The sequence below is a fragment of the Spinacia oleracea genome, chromosome 3 (genome assembly GCF_020520425.1).
Source record: "Spinacia oleracea cultivar Varoflay chromosome 3, BTI_SOV_V1, whole genome shotgun sequence".
Classification (NCBI taxonomy): Eukaryota; Viridiplantae; Streptophyta; class Magnoliopsida; order Caryophyllales; family Amaranthaceae; genus Spinacia; species Spinacia oleracea.
Window position 1 is genome coordinate 54,345,770 of NC_079489.1, and position 20,760 is coordinate 54,366,529.

At 41.9% G+C, this 20,760-nt stretch overlaps 1 non-coding gene and 1 pseudogene across 1 annotated transcript; both read right to left on the reverse strand.

Moving 5' to 3' along the window:
• LOC110802392 (protein ENDOPLASMIC RETICULUM-ARRESTED PEN3-like) overlaps positions 1-20,558 on the reverse strand; it is a 35,245-nt pseudogene extending 14,687 nt beyond the window's left edge.
• Positions 19,895-20,001, reverse strand: LOC130471064 (small nucleolar RNA R71). The gene has a single exon (XR_008931750.1). It is a non-coding gene; the product is annotated as a small nucleolar RNA R71 (small nucleolar RNA).
• Positions 20,559-20,760: the final 202 nt, after the last annotated feature.

Here is a 20,760-nt window from a genome sequence, read left to right on the forward strand (position 1 = left end):
TGATGAGACAATATGGCTTGAAACAGGAGATCCCAGACTGCAAGGAAGAGAACCCGAGACCTGTTGCGCTGAATGCAAATCGACTTGAAGTTTGGAGGCGGTATTGGGTCGCCAAACCATTCTTGAGTATCCAATTCCCACCTGAGCCAATTACTCTATCTGGGGGGTATATTGTATGGATGAGAGGCCTAAGCCAGAGGGACATCTTTTTCTCAGGACCAGCTAGAGTCCGAGGTTCTAGAGCTAGACGTCCTGCATCAACTGACTATGGGGAAGGTGACGGGAGTGTGGCCCATTCGGTGCTTGACCGTTCTGAATCCAAAGAAGGTTCGTCGTCCTCCCGTCTTGGAAGGAATTGTGTTTAGAGTGTGTTTGGAAGATGTGTTTAGAACATGTGTTTAGGAAGTGAAAAGGCTTTTGAACTTTGCTTCACTTGATCCTGATTTTGTATTTGAATTAACTTTGAAGGCCTTAGGGCCAAATAATTTATTGTGTTAAATTCCGCTTGAACATGCTTTGCTTTGAATTGGCACATTTGGAATAAAGAGAACAACATTTGAGTTTTGAAATTTGATTAGATTTGATTATTAGGATGCCCTTAATTGAGGAAATTTTGAATTTTTGTTTTTTGTATTAAAGTGGTCGGGCCTCGCGATGAGGTTGCCTACGTGTCCCGTTAGGGAATCAGGCCGGACGTAGTTCTGCCTACCTTACAAGACCTGAATTTGGATTCTTGAATTTGAACATGGAACTTAGACATAGAACTTCTTGAGTTGATCGAGGTTGGTAAGAGATCTGAATTCTGTTTCGTCGATGTCTGTTAGTTCAACTGCTCCCCCGGAGAGGATCTTCTTGACGATGTATGGGCCTGCCCAGTTGGGTTTGAATTTTCCCCTTGGGTCCATGATGCTTTTGCGAAGGGCTTTCAGGACAAGCTCACCTTCCTTGATGTTTCGGGTTCTGACCCTTTTATTGAAATGTCTGGCCACTCGGCGCTGATAAACTTGTATATGGTGAGCGGCTTGAAGCCGTCGCTCATCGAGCATGACTAGCTCGTCATATCTTGCTTGTACCCATACAGCTTCTGGGATTTTTCTTTCTAGGACTATCCTTAGAGAAGGTATCTCCAGTTCGATAGCTTGTACTGCTTCCATTCCATAGACCAATGAGAACGGAGTTGCACCAGCTGAAGTGCGAATTGAAGTTCGATATCCCCACAATGCGAAATGTAGCTTCTGGGGCCAGTCCTTGTAATTGGTAGTCATTTTCATGATGATGGTCTTGACATTCTTGTTGGCTGCTTCGACTGCCCCATTGGTTTGTGGGCGATAAGGTGAAAAGCGATGATGTTGAATTTTGTATTCGGTGAATAGATCTTCACACTCTCCTTGAAAGTGGGTTCCCTGGTCGTTGATGAACTCGTGAGGAACGCCATATCTGCATATAATGTTTTCTTGTATGAACTGGGCCACTTGCTTGGAACCCAATATTTTGAATGATCTGGCCTCGACCCATTTGGTGAAATAGTCGATGGCGACCAGTATGAACTCATGACCCCCGGTGCCTGTTGGAGTGACTTTGCCGATGACGTCGATACCACAGGCTGAGAATGGCCACGGTGATGATTGAGAGTATAGTAGTGATGGAGGAATGTGCTTCAGATTCGCACACTTTTGGCATGTGGGACATTTCTTGACAAAGAAGTAGCAATCCCGTTCGAGGGTAGTCCAGTAGTATCGTGCCCTGACGATCTTAAGAGCTAGCATTTTCCCATTCATGTGGGTGCCACAGACTCCTGCATGTATGATGTCCATGACTCTTTGAGCTTCGTGCTTGTCAACACATCGGAGGTTAGGACCGTTAAGGGACCTTTTGTATAGAATGTCGCCTTCTATGACAAAATTGGCTGATTGTAGTCGTAGAGCCCTTCGATTCTTGCTTGAAAAGTGTGGGGGATACTCCGAACTTTGTAGATACCTTTGGATGTCTGTAAACCAAGGTTCATCTTCGTCTTGCTCGACGTTGTCAATAGCATGGACATATGCTGCTTCTTGACATGTTTCAATTGTAAGTGGCATTTCAGCCATGCCGCTTGGAATATTGATCATTGAGGCCAGTTTTGCCAGTGCATCGGCGAATTGATTCTCCTCTCTCGGGAGGTATGTATAGCGGAGCTTTTCTATTTTTTCGGACAGCCGCTCAAGGTAAGACTGGTGTGGAGCCAGGCTCTCGCTCCTTACTTTCCATTTGCCGGAAATTTGATTGATGATTAGGGAAGAATCCCCGTACACTCGAAGTTTCTGGACACCTAGGGCTAAGGCGGCTTCCAGGCCCATGATGCATGCTTCATATTCTGCCGCATTGTTTGTGACGTTGAATTGCAGTTTTGCTGATATAGGACTGTGTGTGCCGTCTAGGGCTACTAGAATTACTCCAACACCACATCCGTTCTGATTGGAGGCATCGTCAAAATGCATTGACCAACTGTCATCACTGGTCGTTAAGATTTGCTCGTCGGGTAAGTCGTAATCTTCCTCTTCTGCCTCGACAGAACAGTCGGCTAGGAAATCTGAGACTGCTGAACCCTTGATAGATTTCTGTGGAATGTATTTGAGGTCTAATTCTGCTAGCATGACCAACCATCTAGACAAACGTCCGTTGAGTGCTGGTTTCTCGAATAGATATTTGAGAGGATCGGCTTTGCTGATCACATGTATTGTATGGGAGATCATGTAGTGCCGCAGTTTCTTTGTAGCCCAAACCAAGGCGATGCTGAGTTTCTCGAGCTGAGTGTATTTGGTTTCGTACTCGATCAGCTTTTTGCTTATGTAGTACACGGCGTTCTCCTTGCCTTCAATTTCTTGAGCAAGCATAGCCCCCACTGCTGAATCTGTTGTTGTGAGGTAGAGCCTGAGGGGAATCCCTGACATTGCTGGTTTTAGTACTGGTGGGTTGGAAAGGTAGCTTTTGATTGTTTCGGATGCATGCTGACAATTGTCATCCCACACTTTGGGCTTGCTTTTTCGAAGCTTTCGCAATACTGGTTCACAGATCATTGTGAGTCTTGAAATGAACCTGCTGATATATTGTAGTCTGCCGAGAAAACCCCGAATTTCCTTTTCATTCGTTGGTGGTTGCATCTCGAGAATTGCCTTGATTTTTGAAGGGTCAGCCTCTATGCCTCGAGAGCTGATAACATATCCGAGCAACTTGCCTGACGTTACCCCGAATGCGCACTTTTGAGGATTGAGCCTCATATTGTATTGTCTGAGCCTGTTGAAAAACTTTCGAAGTACTGAGGTATGCTCGTGCCGTTCTTTGGATTTGACAATCATGTCGTCGACATATACCTCAATTTCCCTGTGAATCATATCGTCCATGATGGCTGTTGCTGTTCTTTGATAAGTTGCTCCTGCGTTCTTTAGTCCGAACGACATAACTGTATAGCAATATGTACCCCACTAAGTGATGAAGGTTATTTTCTCCATGTCTTCCTCTGCCATGGGAATCTGATTGTAGCCTGCTTACCCGTCCATAAAAGAGAGTAAGGCATGATTTGCGGTGTTGTCGACCAGGATGTCGATGTGAGGCAATGGAAAACCGTCTTTAGGGCTGGCCCTGTTAAGATCCCTGTAGTCCACACACATTCGTACTTTGCCATCTTTCTTTGGAACTGGGACGACATTTGCGATCCATTCTGGATATTTTGCTTCTCGAATAAACCCGGCCTCTAACTTCTTGGAGACCTCTGCTTGAATTTTGAGGGAAACGTCCGGTTTCATGCGACGGAGCTTCTGCTTGATGGGCTTTGACCCTGGAATAAGGGGAATTATATGCTGACCGATGCTTGGATCAACCCCTGGCATATCATGATAGGACCATGCGAAGACGTCTACATACTCTGAAAGTAGCTTGATAAGATCGTCCCGCTCAGATGGAGAAAGAGTTAAACCAATCTGAACTAGTTTTGAATCACTGCTGTTAGAAAGGTTGATTTTTTCTGTTTCCTCAATTATGGGCGTCCTGTTTTCATGATTTTCGATAGCTTTTAGAAACTCAAAGTCAGTTTCTTGTGAAGCAAAGTTGTGTGGATTAGGATTTGATTTTGAATTAGGACTCGAAGAGTAAGTAGAAATTGAAGTGTTATTGAAATCAGCAATCATTACATCGTCTGTTTTGACTTGTAGCTCGGCCTTTAGAGGCACTTGATTGATGCAAGACTCTAGTTCTAGACACTTAGACTCATTGCTAGACTCGAAATTAAAAGAAAGACTCTAGACCTGGACAAAGACACTAATCGAAAAGATAGTTCTCAGGGTACTCCCGGACATCTGCATTGTAATCGTCATAATCCTCGAAGATGGGACTGCATGCACAGATTTTCAGGGCTTGTTCCCAGACTTGGTTCCATGTGCTGTAAGGAAATGCGGCGAAGCTGCCCTTGCATGAAGTGTTGAGACCTAAGAGAAACATTAACACCATTTTTCCCTCTGGTAGCTCAGGCTGAATTGTACGAGCAGAGATTGCCCATCGGTGGTAGTATTCTTGAATGCACTCATCCTTTTCCTGGCGTACAGCCGGCTTTTGCTTGATGAGAGTGTCTCGAAAGCTTGAACCTTTGAGGGTGAGGCAGGCATGGCCATCTAGTATTTCCTCCAACCAAGGTTCTCCGAATAGTAGATCGAAGTTAGTAGGCACATCGATTACTAGGAACTCAGCATTGTCGTAATAGGTGTCAAAGGAGAAACCCAGCTCAAGGACTCCCAGGACTTTGTACGCGACACCCTGGAGTTTGACAGTTTGTTGGGCACTCAGCATGAGATCGTACTCGGAGAATCCTAAAGCCTTCACAGTGGCGAGTGGACAGATGTTCACTTGAATGTCGGTGGTTACCCTAGGCTCGGGGATCACCCAATTTTGAGCACTTGGAAGTAGATGGCAAAAGCTTGGAACCATAAGCTCGTAACCTGGCTTGTATATTGTGGAGATCAGATTGCATGGGAATTCCTCTTCTTCATCTTCGCAGTCATAGGAGATGGCTTGTACGGAGGGGCCGGGGTTTGCTTAGCCCCGGGTGGTAAGGGTAAAGTCTTGTTGTCGACCATGTTCTGGATCAAGTGTTTGAGCTTGTAGCAGTCCTCGATGTCATGACCCTTCCCTTGATGGTATTTGCAATGAGCTGTCGGATCCCAACTCTTGGATCTTTTGTCAACTTGAGGATCGGGTGTTAGACCGATTGGTGCTATGACTTGTTTTTCGACCAGTCGATCAAATGCCTCACTGTAAGACATCCCGAGGTTTGTGAAGACTCTTTGGGGCCTGCCTTGATAGTTGCGCTGGTTAGCATTGCTTTTGAAGTTGTTCGATTTGGGACCTTGAGGAGCCTCTAGGGCGTTAACCTCATGAACTTTGTGTGTTGTCTCAGGTCTCTTCCCCTTCCATTTTTCAGTTTGCAGAGCTGGGGCTGCGGGTGCTTTCATTAGGTCGTCCTCTATGTCGACCCCGATGTTGTAGGTTCTCTTGAAGCTTTCCAGACCTAGGTACTTCATGTGAGCATTGTACTTTGAAAGAAGACCGGCGATGAAAATCTTGATTAACTCTCTCTCGGAGGGCCGGGTTACCATTTGGGATGCCATTTCCCTCCACCGGTTGAGGTAAGTAGTAAAGCCTTCCTGAGGCCCTTGCCTGAGAACTTCTAGTTCCCTTAGAGTAGTTTGCAGCTGAATGTTGGGCTGATATTGCTCCATGAATGCTCGAGCAACCGCTTCCCAAGTATTCGTTTGATGTTCCTTGAGTGAATAGTACCACTTTTGGCAGACAGGTTCCAGAGACATAGGGAATACCACTGGGTATAGCTCGAGTTCGACCCCCTTGATGGCCATTGTAGCTCTGAAGTTCTTGAGATGGTACTTGGGATTGTCAGTTGATTTGAACTTTGGAATGTTATTGGCGGAGAATTTGTCTGGCAGATTAGCCTTCCCCTTGAGGTTGTCCTCCATTGAGGTGTCAAAGTAGTTCTCTTGATTAATTGGTAACCTTACTGACAAGACTCTCGATCTTCTTGGTTAAGTCATCAGTGGGCGCACCCTGTTCCACGACACCCAATCGGTTGCTTATGCTCTCCACATTGGCACTGAGGCTGGCGAAAGCCGCTAGGAGTTGAGCGAGTTGATCAGAGGCAGACATTTGGACTGTTCCTTGAATGGGGCTGGGAGTCTGATTTGTAGGAGATGATCTTGCTGCTTGCTCGACACTGGCTATGCGGGAGGCTAGGGCTGCTGGAGTTCTTTTCAACCTATCCCCTCTTCGGCGAACCCACAGGATCGTCGGACTCCTACTTAGGACACACCAGACAATTTTAGAACTTGGACCTCCCGACACATGATATGATATGCATGCAATGAATGAGACCTAGACTTGACTCTAAGTGTCACTCCGAAGATTCGGGATTTTGGATTTTGTACTTGTATTCGGGATTTGCAACCCGTTGGAAATGTTCGAGAGGAGCGTTCATTCTTTTGTGAAAGTTGGCTCTTGTACTAAAACTTGGATGTCGAAAAAGAGTATTTCGATCTATTGGAAATTGGACTTATTTGAAGGGGATTTCAACCCGCTCTAGGATTTTGAAATTGGACTTGTACTAGGAAATTGAATTTTCAAGGGAATTTCGACCCATTGGACTTGGAATATTTGAAGGGAATTTCAACCCGATTGAAAGGGATTGATTTTGTTCTCCCTCCGTCCCAGATTAGTTGTTACACTTTCCTTTTTCGTGCGTCCCAGATTAGTTGTTACACTTCTAAATTAGGAATGGCCCCACAATTATTATATTGTCTCTCTCTTCCCACTAACTCTTTTTTTGTCCCCACACCCTCTCTCATTCAATTAAAAAAATACACCACTAACTCCTATCACATCTACTTGTTCAATAAAATAATAATTGATAACCACACTACTACTTATCGCATTAAACTGTGTGCCCAGGAAAGTGTAACAACTATTCTGGGACAGAGGGAGTATTATTTAAAGGGAATTTCAACCCGTCAATATTTTAGGGGAATTTCAACCCATTGGACTTGGAATATTTGAAAGGAATTTCAACCCGATTGAAATTTGTATTATTTCAGGGGATTTTCAACCCGATTGAACAATTGGACTTGTATTATTTCTGGGGATTTTCGACCCGTTGGAAATATTTGGAATGGGGTTTGTATTATTTTAGGGGATTTTCAACCCGTCAATATTTTAGGGGAATTTCAACCCATTGGAATTTGTATTATTTCAAGGGAATTTCAACCCATTGGAATTTGTATTATTTCAGGGGATTTTCAACCCGATTGAACAATTGGACTTGTATTATTTCTGGGGATTTTCAACCCGTTGGAATTTGAGTTTGACTCGAGGTTTGAATTTTGAAATGGAAAATGACGCATTTTGCATGTAGAACATGAAGCTTCGTATTTGGAAAATCCGGCATTATGTCGCCGTGGATTTGAGACATTGAATTTGGGAACTTGAAAGTCCGGCATTATGCCGCCGTGGACTTGGAGTGTAGGATTTGAGATTTGAAGGTTTGGAATTTTTGAACTTCGAGCTTGAGGTTTGAAATATGGAATGGAAAATCGGCATTACGACGGCATGTATTTGGAATTTGAAGTTTTAAAAATGGAATTTTGAGGTTTGAAAGTTGGAGTTGAAAAGTTGGCATTACGCCGGTCATGAACTTTGGCATTTGAACTTTGAGGTTTTGAGACTTGGAATTGGCAACTTGACTTCGATGCTTGAAGACTTGAATGTTTGAAATAGGAAATTCGGCATGACGCCGTTGGATTTGTGGTTTTCGACTTTGAAGTTTGAAGCTTGAAATTTGGACTAGAAAATCCGACATTAAGGCGCTGTTGGATTGAGTCTTGACTTGGAAATTGAAACTCGAAATTTGGACTAGAAAATCCGGCATTATGGCGTCGTTGGGTTGTGTTTGAAAATTGAAGTTTTGGACTAGAAAGTTTGAATTTGAACTTGAAGCTTGAAGAATAGGAAATCCGGCATTATGACGCCGTTGGGTTCACTAGTGGAAAAAATACCTGTTGAGGGGGGCATTTTGGGTTTATTGAGGCGAACAAGGCCCGCTGCGATAGACGTAGCTTCAACAGCTCAGTGATCTGTTGAGGCGGGCTTTGTTCGCCTCAACAGGTGATCTGTTGTGGGGGGCTTTCAAAAGCCCGCCTCAAAAACCTCTACAGAAAGCGCGAAAATAAGGACCTGTTGAGGGGGGCATTTAAGAAGCCCGCCCCAACCACATGCTTAAACTTTTGACCCGCGTTGACTAAGGGGTTATTGAGGCTCACTTATATATGCCCCCCTCAACAAGGGGGCTACAACAGGGGTTTTTTCCACTAGTGGTTGAGTTTGACTTGAAGATCGAAGCTTGAGTTTGGAAGATCCGGCATTATGGCGCCGTTGGATTTGGACTTGAAAATTGAGATTTTGGACTAGAAAATTTGTATTGAACTTTGAAACTCGGAATTTGGACTAGAAAATCCGGCATTATGACGCCGTTGGATTTGGACTTGACTTGGAAACTTGAGGTTTTGAAAAATAGGAAATCCGGCATTACGACGCCGTTGGATTGCATTTTGAACTTGGAACTTGGAATTTTTACTCAAAAATTTGGCATTATGACGCCGTTGGATTGAATTTTGAACTTGAAAGTTGGAATTCGAAATGGAAAATCCGGCATTATGACGCCGTTGGATTGAATTTTGAATTTGTAGCTTGGACTTGAAAATCCGGCATTATGACGCCGTTGGATTGATTTTGAATTTGTAGCTTGGAATTTGGACTTGAAAATCCGGCATTATGGCGTCGTTGGATTGAACTTTGAATTTGTAGCTTGGACTTGAAAATCCGGCATTATGACGCCGTTGGATTGATTTTGAATTTGTAGTTTGGAATTTGGACTTGAAAATCGGGCATTATGGCGCCGTTGGATTGAACTTTGAAATTTGACATTTGTGCGTGAGGCGTGTTTAAGGGTTTTGAATCAAATGGAGTGACACTCCTAAAGACCCTAAATCGGCGATTTAGATGCATGAGGTTTGAATGATGCTCCTAGGGGTTTGGTTTCCTAGTTGGAGGATAATTGGTTTTGGCAAGCTAGAACTCGAGGTTATCCATTCACGCGTGCAAAGACGCCCACACAATGCACAAGTAGCACGTTGTCACACTAATCATGAATATGAATGCGACATGCAAAGTTCTCAACCTAAGGTCGGTCTAAGTTTTGTATGATGCAAGTGGTCGGCTTTGGGTGTCAAAAGGTACTTGGCTAAGAGACGGATCCAGCGACAAGCATTCACATCCGCCTAAGGGAAGTGTGTGTCGGCAGACGGCCTCTATACTTGACAACGGGAATGTCAAGCAAATGCCAAGTTTCGGTAGGTGCGGAAATGGTCAAACACTTTGGTCGGGAACCGTATGGAGAGTCACCATTTCGTTGCCCCCGGGGCTAGCCCGAATGTAGAACACATCCGTTTGGGCAACGGTAGAAATTCATTTTGCACAATATGGTTTTCGAAAAATGCATGAAATGCCTAGAAATTGAAATTGAAATCGTACTTGAATTTGTATTTGTAAAGCCCGTTTTTCGGCACTCGTTCACGAGGCTTGGGAGCGTCCTTCCAGATGCAAAAACAGACTAACTCCCAACACGAAAAGTTGAGCACAAGTGGGCGACAAGCCACTGTGAGCCACTGTCCTGGATGCAGGCAGTGGCGATGGGCGCAGGGGCTGCGCCTGGCGCCAATGCTGGCATCCAGTACTTCGGCAGATCAGTGGCTGGTTGCTCGAAATCAGCTCTCATTTTCGAAATTGAAATTAGAAAAATCCCCAGTGGAGTCGCCAGAATTGTAGGGGGTGTTTTTTTTTATCCCGATTCCTACAAGGGGGGTTTGGCACGCGGCGGTTTGTTTAGATAACCGTTGAATTGTTTTTGCACCTCGAAGGAGTCGCCACCAAACTTTATTTTAGGTCCCGTTTGGGAAGACCGCAAAATGACTCTATTTTTGGATAAGGCCTTGAATCCTTGAAACGGATGGGTGAGATCCGGGCTCGGGAACGAAAATGCTTATTCGGCGAGGTTTAGAAATATTCAAGTACGTTGGCACAACATTGTTTCGAAAATAAACCCTAAGATTAGACTATGTGGGTTTGAAATTTAGAGAAAAATAGAATTTCTAATTGTACGGTGGTCACTTTGCTTTAAAGAATTATTTAAGGAACCTAAAGCCGGTTTGTCCAAAAATATCTTCGTTAAGCGTGATGTAACCTTTGTATTTTGTTGTATTTAGCATGTTGGTGATGAAAGCGATAAAGCACATAAAGCAACATCACAATACTAAATAAAGTGCGGAATTAGTAAATACAAGACCCCCTAGAAAAGGACTAGGGAGTAGGTCCACATTGCCTAGAAATGGACTAGGCAAGTAAAGGTGCGAAATTGAAAGTGCGAAATTGAAATTGCGGTATTGAAATTGCGGTATTGAAATTGCGGTATTGAAAGTGCCATATTGAAAGGTGCGATAATGAAATTGCGATATTGAAAGGTGCATAATTGAAATTTGTACTTGGGCACATGAGATTCGAACGCCAAGCGGCTCCTTAAAAATAAGTGCGCCCGGCACGAATTCAAAGCAAAAAATCTCAACTTGGGAGAGGTTGCTCAACCCAAATGTCCTAGATTTTTCATATTGAACTTGAAATTGAAAGCTTGAATATTGAAAGGTTTGAACTTGAAATGATTTGAAATTTGAACTTGAAATGATCCTAGTTTAGAGAGGTAGTTATGAACAACCCTAAACATGGTGCGATCTTGAAATTTGAAAATTTGAACTTATATATTGAAAAATGGAGTCTTGAATCTCAAAAGACTAAACCTTTAAATGCTAAAAAGGTGTCGTCTTTGATTACTCCACACTTGAAGGTGATTCTAGTTCAAAGAGATGAATGTAAGAAACTTTGAACATCCTTGATCTTGAAAGTTTGTATTTTGTATTTTTAAAAAGTTTGTATTTTTGAAAAAGCATGTATGATTGTTGCAAGTGGTGTTTTTAATGGCAAAAAACACCAACTTGCTAATCATTTGAAATAAAAATAGCATGATTGATTGAAATGGGATTCGGATTTACCTAGTTAGGCTTAGGCACGAGCTCCCAATTGCTTTTGAATTTTTGAATTTGTACGTGTTTTTGAAGAGTTTTGAAGTTTGTATTGTGAGGAGTAATGTCGAAATTACGACGTTGTATGTGTTGTGCTCTCCCTTTTTCGATGGAAATGAGGGGTATGTATAGGAGGGAAATGGTGCAAAACGCCAGCACACGCCAGCGCCTGGCGCCAGGCCAGCGCTAGGCGCTGCTGACGTGGCCTGAATGCCGCCAAAAAGGACGGAAAGATGTCGTCCTTGATTTGTCTTGTATGGGTGTACCTTCGTACGAATAGTACGATGTTTGGCGTGTAGTGTTTGCTTGGAGGTTAAGACTTGAATTTGCGTCTAAAAACAACCCTTTCTCGGGTTTTTGGATTCCGGTTTTACGGGACGGGGCCCGGCATGCTCGGTTTTGTGGGTCGGCGCCTGAATTTGACTTACCTTATATGATTTTGAGTGGAAAAGGCCTAGTAAAACCAATGGGATGGTCTACTAATTGATATTGAACTTGGATTTTGAAATTGGATTTTGGAAGTTGTATTTTGTACCGAGTTCCGGGAGGGGAACGGTCTCGGGGATTGGATTTTGGATATTGGATCTTGGAGGTGTTCTTAGCAATTGGGATTTCCGCCTGGAGTTACTCTAATCGCCTAACAAGGATAATGGTATCGTCATCATCCCAAAGGGGAGACACAAATTAGGTGTCTACACAATGCAAACTCAAGTCTCAAGAGGAAGACACCGTAGGACAAGTCCACATCAAAATGTCTCTATTGTGATGGAATTGGCCATTAGAAAAGGGATTGCCTCAAACTAATGGAAGATCAGAAGAACAGAACAATCGTTCCATCTTCAGGTATTTTCGTTATAGACTGTAAAATTGCTAATTCAACTTCTTTGATATTAGATACAGATTGTGGCTCACACTTATGGTCCAATCCACAGGGACTAAGAAGAAGTAGAAGTCTTAGCAAGGGAGAAGTCGACCTAGGAGTGGGAAATGGAGCAAGGATTATTGCATTAGTTGTAGGCACTTATCATTTGTCGTTTCCCTCTAGGCTAGGTTTGGAACAGGAAGAGTGTTTCCATGTTTCAAGTATTACTAAAAATATTATTTCTATTTGTTGCTTGGATGCTAAGGGCTTTAATTTTGAAATAAAAGACAATAGTTGCTCGTTTTATTTTAAAGAAATGTTTATGGATCGGCAAAGTTAGTCAATGGACTTTATGTGCTAGATCACGACAAAGAAGTTTATAACATAAATACTAAAAGGGCCAAAACAAATGATTCAGATCTCACCTATATGTGACATTAACGATTAGGCCATATTAACATGAAACGCATGAAAAAACTTCAGAAAGTAGGAATTCTATAACCATTTGACTTAGAGGATTATGGTGAATGCGAATCATGCTCAATTGGCAAAATGATAAAGCAACCTTTATCTAAAGTTGGAGAAAGAGCAAGTGAACTGTTGGGTTTAATCCATACAGATGTATGTGGACTAATGAGTTCAAATGTTAGAGGTGGTTTCAGCTACTTTATCACTTTCACTGACAACTTTAGTAGATATGGCTATATCTACCTAATGAAGCACAAGTCTAAATCCTTTGCCAGATTCAAGGAACTTCGAATTGAAGTAGAGAATCAACTAGCCAAGAAGATCAAAGCACTGCGGATTGACAGAGGTGGTGAATATATGAGCTACGAATTTGATGACCATCTGAAAGATTATGGGATCTTGTCAGAATTGACTCCTTCTGGAACACCACAATGGAATGGTGTGTCTTAAGGGAGGAATATAACCTTGCTAGACATGGTTCGTTCAATGATGGGTCAGGCCGAACTTCCAATAGAATTTTGTGGAAATGCAATAAATACCTCAGCGCTCACACTAAATAGAGCTCCGTCAAAAGCTGTCGAAAATACTCCATGTGAACTATAAACTGGAAAACCTCCAAAAGTGTATTTTCTTAAGATTTGGGGTTGTGAAACATAAGTCAAACGATTAATTTCAGACAAATTTCAACCGAATCTGACAAATGTATCCTTGTGGGAAATCCAAAGGAAACAAAGGGGTATTATTACTACAATACATCTGAGAACAAGGTGTTTGTTGCTCGAGATGGTATATTTTTGGAAAGACAACACATTTCCAAAATGACAAGTGGGAGAAAAGTAGACCTTGAAGAACAAACTTTAGATAATAATCAAGATGATATTCAGGTTGAAACTCAGGAATCTTTAGAAGGATCTGGTGAGGTTCAAGAACCAACTGGAATTGTTGTCCCGGGTAGATCGCAAAGGTATAGGTCTCAGCCAGAAAGATACATTGGTATTTTAATGTCTAAGAGCCATGAAATTCTATTGTTGGAAAGCAATGAGCCTGCAACTTACAAACAAGCTATGACGAGCACTAGCATAAGCTATGACGAGCACTAGCTCCAAGCAATGGCTAGAAGCTATGCAATCTAAATTAGACTCCATGTCTAAAAACCAAGTTTGGGATTTGGTCGATCTGCCAGATGGCTACCAAGCTATAGGAAACAAATGGGTTTTCAAGTTGAAAAAGGACAAGGACGGGAAACTAGAAGTTTTCAAAGCTAGATTGGTTGCTAAAGGATACAGGCAAGTCCACGGTGTGGCATACGATGAAATCTTTTCACCAGTTGCAATGCTAAAGTCTATTCGGGTAATGTTAGCTTGCTGCATATTACGTTTATGAAATATGGCAAATGGATGTCAACACCGCTTTCTTAAACGGTGTTTTAATAAAAACTGTGTTTATGACACAACTTGAGGGTTTTGAGGATCCAAAGAATGCTAAAAAGGTATGCAAGCTTAAGAAATCCATTTATGGATTGAAGAAAGCATCAAGGAGCTGGAATATACGTTTTGATGAAGCAGTCAGTGACTTTCGTTTCATCAAGAACGCAAACGAATCTTGTGTATACAAGAAGGTCAGTGGGAGCAAGATTGCTTTCCTAGTATAATATTTCGATGACATATTACTTATCGGAAATGACATTCCTATGTTGAACTCTGTAAAGACTTGGCTTGGGAATGTTTTTAGATGAAGGATCTAGAAGAAGCACATTACATACTTGGCATCAAGATCTACAGAGATAGATCCAAGAAGATGATTGGACTTAGTCAAAGTACTTATATCAATAAGGTACTTGATAGGTTCAATATGGCTGACTCCAAAAGAGGTCACCTACCCATGTCTCGTGGAATGACTCTTAGGAAGATCAGCGTCCAAAAACACCTAATGAGCGAAGACGAATGAGTGGGATACCATATGCATCATTGATTGGTTTAATAATGTATGCTATGATATGTACATGCCTGGATGTTTCATATGCACTCAGTGCTACGAGTAGATACCAGTCAGACACAGGAGAGGCACATTGGACTGCTACCAAGAACATTCCGAAGTACCTGAAAAGGCACAAATATGATTTCCTGGTCTATGGTGGAGATGATTAATGGATTATTAAAGGCTATACAGACACAAATTTCCAAATCGACAAAAATGATTTTAGATCACAGTCTGGGTTTGTCTTCTGCCTCAACGGAGGAGCAGTAAGCTGGAAAAGTGCCAAGCAAAGCACTATTGCATATTCTACAACTGAAGCGGAGTACATTGTTGCACATGAAGCAACAAAGGAAGCAATTTGTCTAAGGAAGTTCATTGGTGAGCTTGGTGTAGTCCCCTCCATTCATGGACCAGTAGCTCTATATTGTGACAATAATGGATCTATTGCGCAGGTGAAGGAGCCTAGACACCACCAAAGACTCAAACATGTACTTCGTAGATTTCACCTTCTATGCGAATTCATTGAAAGAAAAGAAGTCGAGATAAGCAAGATTGGAACTGATGACAATATCTCTAATCTATTGACAAAACCTCTGCCACAAGAGAAACACAACTCGCACAAAGAAGCTATGGGAATCAAGCATATTGGAGAATGGCTTTGATGTCTTTTAAAGTTTTAAAGTTTTAAGTTTTTAATACTATGTAAAACATTATGGTTAACCATTCATAGAAATGAATTAAGTTTCATTCTTCAATTTAATTTTTGTGCTTTATTAAATGACGAGTCCTTTCAATTTGACAAGATTCGAGATAGACTGTTAAGACCAGTCATGTGACTAAGAAATGTCTATCAAGTGAACTTGAATGTCAAAAGTTGAAAATGGTCCCTGGTCGGAAGTTTTCTATAAATGTGGACGCATAAAAAACGATAGACGACTAGAATGCAAGATGGCTAGGAGTTATGTTTCTTGAACTATGTGGACATGGAAATGTCGTAATCATTTGCATAGATACTTACTTGACAAGACTAGCATCGGACAAGACCTATGAAACTTTAATGTAAGAGATGAAAATCTTTCACAAGTATATTTCATTATCTTATTAGACACTAATCCTCAATACTTGAGTGATTTGAGCTTACTTGTTTGAGAACTGGTTACTTTGACGCTGTCAACCGTCGCACCGTAAAAGGAGACCATTACGACAATGCTCGGGTAATCACCTATCAAACGAAGTCTAAACTCAAGATCACATGATTGGGATTGTCCTCTCATAAATCGGGAAGAGATGCCAAAAGTTGTATAAGGCCACTCGGAGAGCTAGAATCTGTAAAATGCATGGCCTTGCTTAGATGAATAGGCTATGATTATCTGTTTATTTGAACAGTTAAACTCTGACACCGAATAATACCTCTGAACGCAATAAGGATGGCCATCTTACCTTATGTTCATGAGAAGGCATCGAGCGACAAAGGAATTAGGAAATGCACACTTGTCCCTAAGGACAAGTGGGAGACTGGAGAAAATAGTGCCCTTGGTCCAAGTCTGCATTTAATGCATTTAATGTTAAGTCTAATAAATGCGGCTCAATATTAATTATGCAAGTTAATTATTCAGTAAGATCAAGTGAACTGAATGCCTAGCTAGAGACTGCTTCAGTTGAAGTGAAATTAATGTCATTAATGCCACAACTTACTCTTGACTAAACCCATAGGTTCACAAAATAGTACGTGATCGGATCAAGTATTTATGTGAATATTATATTCAGTGAATACTCTAATTCTGGATATTCAGAAATGACGGATGTTGGTTTCAGTGGGAGCTAAACAAACTGTCAAAAGGCAAAGAAAGAATATTTGCCGGAAATGAAGATATTACCGGAAAGGGAAATATGGTTCATAACGGAAATACATATAATTATTAACAAAGTCGAAGATATTGCCGGAAACGGAAATATTGTTCGTGTCGAAAATATTATCGGAAATAGAAATATTGCCGGAATCGGAAATATTGTCGGAAACAAAAATATTACTGGAATCGAAAATATTGTCGAAATCGGAAATATTATCGAAAACGTAAATATTGTTCGAATCGGAAATATTTTTCGGAGTCGGAAAACGAATCAAAAGCACGAAACAAAAGCCATTGTACGAACGATAGCCCATCGCTCGATGGGCCAATGCAGAAAAGCATAGCGCCGAGCAACAAAGTCCAGCGCTAACGCAAGCACGCCAGGCACAAAGGCTTAGCGCGCCAGCATCAGCGCACATGCCTAGCGCCCAGCGCGAAGATGTACTGGCCTTGTGTGGGCTGTGCGGGCATCGCATGGCCTTCGACGCCAAGTTTGCTTGCTCCGCAAGCTTGCTTGGGCGACAAGGCTTTGTGCTAGCCAGCCAAGCACTTGGAGTTTTAGGATTTTGGTTTTGGTATGTTTCCAAGACTTTCCTAAAATCGTTCTAGGGTGTTTGGCTCCTAGGGTTTTCCTATTTTCCTATAAATGCATGGTATATGGTCATGAATAAACACATCAATTGAAACACAATTCAATACACTTTGCCTATCACCTAAAAGTGAAAATCCCGAAATCATAAACCTTATTTTATATCCTAGTTGGTACGATCTAAGGCGGATCCGAACGTATTGTGGACTTTTTACGGAGGGACGACGTTTGGCGTCCTAACTTGTTCTTGTTCGGTTCGGGAGAAACAAGGGAAGGCATGCATCACACAGTGTGTTCACTAAATTATGCTAAATGATTATGTTCATTTAATTTGGATTTTGGCATTTATGGTTTTTTTCCGCACGACATTAGATTGTTCATAACCTAACATCTTCTTCAATCTCATCCTCTCTTCGTAGCATTTATCGTCATCATCTTTTTCGATCTCATCACTCTCTCTCTTGCCATTGATTAATCATCTATGTAAGAAGTTGATAGAAACGAAGCAGATAAGAGAGATGGGAACAGTTGTAATTAGTAACGAAACTAGTTGCGATTGAAGTTTGCAGAACTGCGGAAATGCACAGTATAATCGATGATATTGATAATAATAATGGGGAAACTTGAATCCTTCCTAGTTTTGTCGAAAGATGCTACAATGGCGAAACTTTTGATCCATGTCTTCCTGATGTTTTCATGTCGTATTCTTCAATTAGACAATATGCTTCCCGTCAAAAAAAAATAAAAATAAAATTGTGACAATATGTTTAAAATTAAAGGAGAGGAGAGGAGGAGAGAGATTATTTCATAAATGATTAAGGTGATGAAGGTGGAAGGAAGTTGGTGGGAGGATTGATATGTGTGTTTTATATAGTGTTTTAACCCCCGTCCCTTAGTACTTTTTTGTGCCAAATGATCTCTTAGGAGCCATTTTAGTACTAATATGTGTTATTTAGCGGGCCTTGAATTTCAGGTTCAATAATGAGAAATTGGTCTTATTAGACCCGTTTCGTGTTGATTTAGGCCACTACACGAGCCCAAGGAAGTTCGGGACCTTTATCGTCGACTTTCGGGAGCCTTAGATGCTTATGGTTGAGCCCCGAGAGTTAGACTCGGTGATATGGGCAAAGGATATTGAAGATTGCAAATCGCCCTGTGAGCTGAGGGCGAAATGCGACAATCGGACGAAAGGAAGAAAGAATAGAAGTCTTCAACGCGCGCCCGATCGGGCGCACTTCGCCCGGTCTGGATCGGGCGGCCTTCTGGAGCTGTTCTGAGCTTATTGCAAACCGCCCGATCGGGCGGAATTTGGCCCGATCGGGCCGACTATCGAGCACCTCGCCCGATCGGGCGACGTCAACCTCGAGCAGTATTTCGCGTGGTTTATTTCCGTTTTTATGTTATTTTTTGGGCAAACTATATAAGCTAGCCTTTATTATTTGTAGGACAATCTTTTATTCTAGTTTCTAATTACTTAGTTTTATTTGAGTTCTCTCTATTTTTCTCCAAACACTTAGTTTTAATTTGAATCAAAGATTCAAGCTTTATTATTCAATTGTCCTTTAATTCGGTATTATTTCTTGCTCGAATTTAATTCATTGCTTTGAATCATGTTTTCCATTATGTTAATTGCGTTGTTATTTATTATCATGAGTGAGTAGTTAATTTCTAGGGTTTAGGGGATCCATGAATGCATGATTGGGATTATATGTGGACATGATATTTGATTGATTGATTATAATTTCTAGCTTATTATTATTGCTCGTCAATTCTGTTCGGCCGACTATTTTGATTTGAGTTTGATTAACCTTAGATTATGCGCCGAGAGGTATAAATATGATGTTTTGGTCTGTGGCTATTAGATAGGAATTATTTCTAGTACGTAGCGAGAGCCCGCTAGTTGTTCTAGTCCTAAGGAATTCATAAGATTCGAGAGATGCATGTTTCCTAGTTATGATTGTTAATTGATTGTTATTGTCCGTTGTCCAATCCCGGTCTGCATTTATGGTGAACCGCTACCCTAGATTCCTTTAATATTGTATTTTCCGATTTGATTACTTGTTTTAGTTTAATATACAACCAATCAACTCTTGTTACCAGTAGTCTAGATTAGTAATGTTTAATAGTAGAAAGAACGCATGTTCCCTGTGGATACGATCCCTGCTTCCCTTGATATTTTTAGTTGGTGAACGTTACGTCTATCTTTGATAGGAGTGCGATTTAGCCTGTCAAATTTTGGCGCTGTTGCCAGGGAAACGGTTTTACTTTCTGTTATTAATTGTTTTTTCTAGATTATTTTTTGTTACTTCTCAAGGGACTCCCGTTCCTTGAGATCGGATCGCACGACTGTTTTCTAGTTTTTCTTGTTTATATGCCCAGGGACCTGTCCATACCAGCGATCTGACTTCGTTCAATCCTGAACCTGAACGGACCTTTCGTAGACGGCGTAGATTCGTTGAACAGTTGAAAGACTATTCTGACTCTAAATCCGACTATCTGATTAGCAATCTATTCCATACAGATTCAGAGATGAATGACCAAGCACCACCACCGCCACCCCTACTTGTGCCAAGGCTTACAGACTATTCTAAACCAAGTCTGTCTATGCTTCCCAGGAAATCATGCCTTCCATTGCGGTCGAGAATTTCAAGATCGAACCCCAGCTGATAAACATGATCGAGAGACACCAATTCGGTGGGGAAAAGGGTGAAGATCCTAATCTCCATATTCAGTCTTTCATTCAGAATTGTGCCACCATTAAGCAGAAAATTTAACACCGGAGCAGACTATGGAGATACTCTTTCCATTTTCATTGAGTGGGAAGGCAAAGCTATGGATTAACTGTCTCAACCGCGCAGCTATGAAAATCACCGGTTGGAATTCCTTGGCCCTTGCGTTCTATGTTAAATATTTCCCACCTGAGAAGACAGCTCGTCTGAGGGGTCAGATATTAGGTATCTCTGAACAAGCAGATGAGAGTTTGTTCGAGGTTTGGGAGAGATTCAAGGACTTGCAAAGAGAGTGGCTGCACCATGGTTGGGATGACTGGTTCCTGGTTCAGCAGTTCTATAATGGTTTGGGTAATAAGTCTAGGTGTCTTTTGGATTCAGCTGCCAGTGGAGATTTATGCAACTGGAGGTGCCTAGAGCTTTAGAGGTGATTGAGGAGATGGCCATCCATAGTGCCCAATATGGGAATCCTAGAGGTTTTGCCGACCGGGGTGTTAAGCATGAGATGAATTCTATTGAATAGCTTACTGCTCAGCTAACTGCCCTGCATCACAAGCTAGATAATATACAGACCGCATCTTCCCAATCCACCCAACATGCTAGTGTCGCTGCAATGAGTGCCCAATTTGTCAATGTCTGTAATAGTTGTGGGATGCAAGGCCATTATGCACAGGAATGCCGGAGCTCTATCGAACAATGCAATGCATTCCAGTCCTACAAGAAGAACAATCCGTACTCCAACTCTTACAATGAGGGGTATAAAAACACCCCCTACTATCATATAGAGTACTAATGTCCAGAACCCCCATCAGATTCAACACCCTCCACCACCACAACAACAGTACCAACCGCCACCACAACAGTCATACCAACCGCGGAGTAACTACAACCCGCAGCCTAGTGGACCACCTGGTTTTCCTCCACCACCTCAACCCACACATCCTGATCCCCTGCTTGTAGAGATGAGAATATGATGTTGGAATTGCATAGGTCTCTGAGCGAAAAGGATGCCAAAATCGATGCCCTCACTGCTCATAACAAGATCATGGATAAACAGTTGGCACAAATG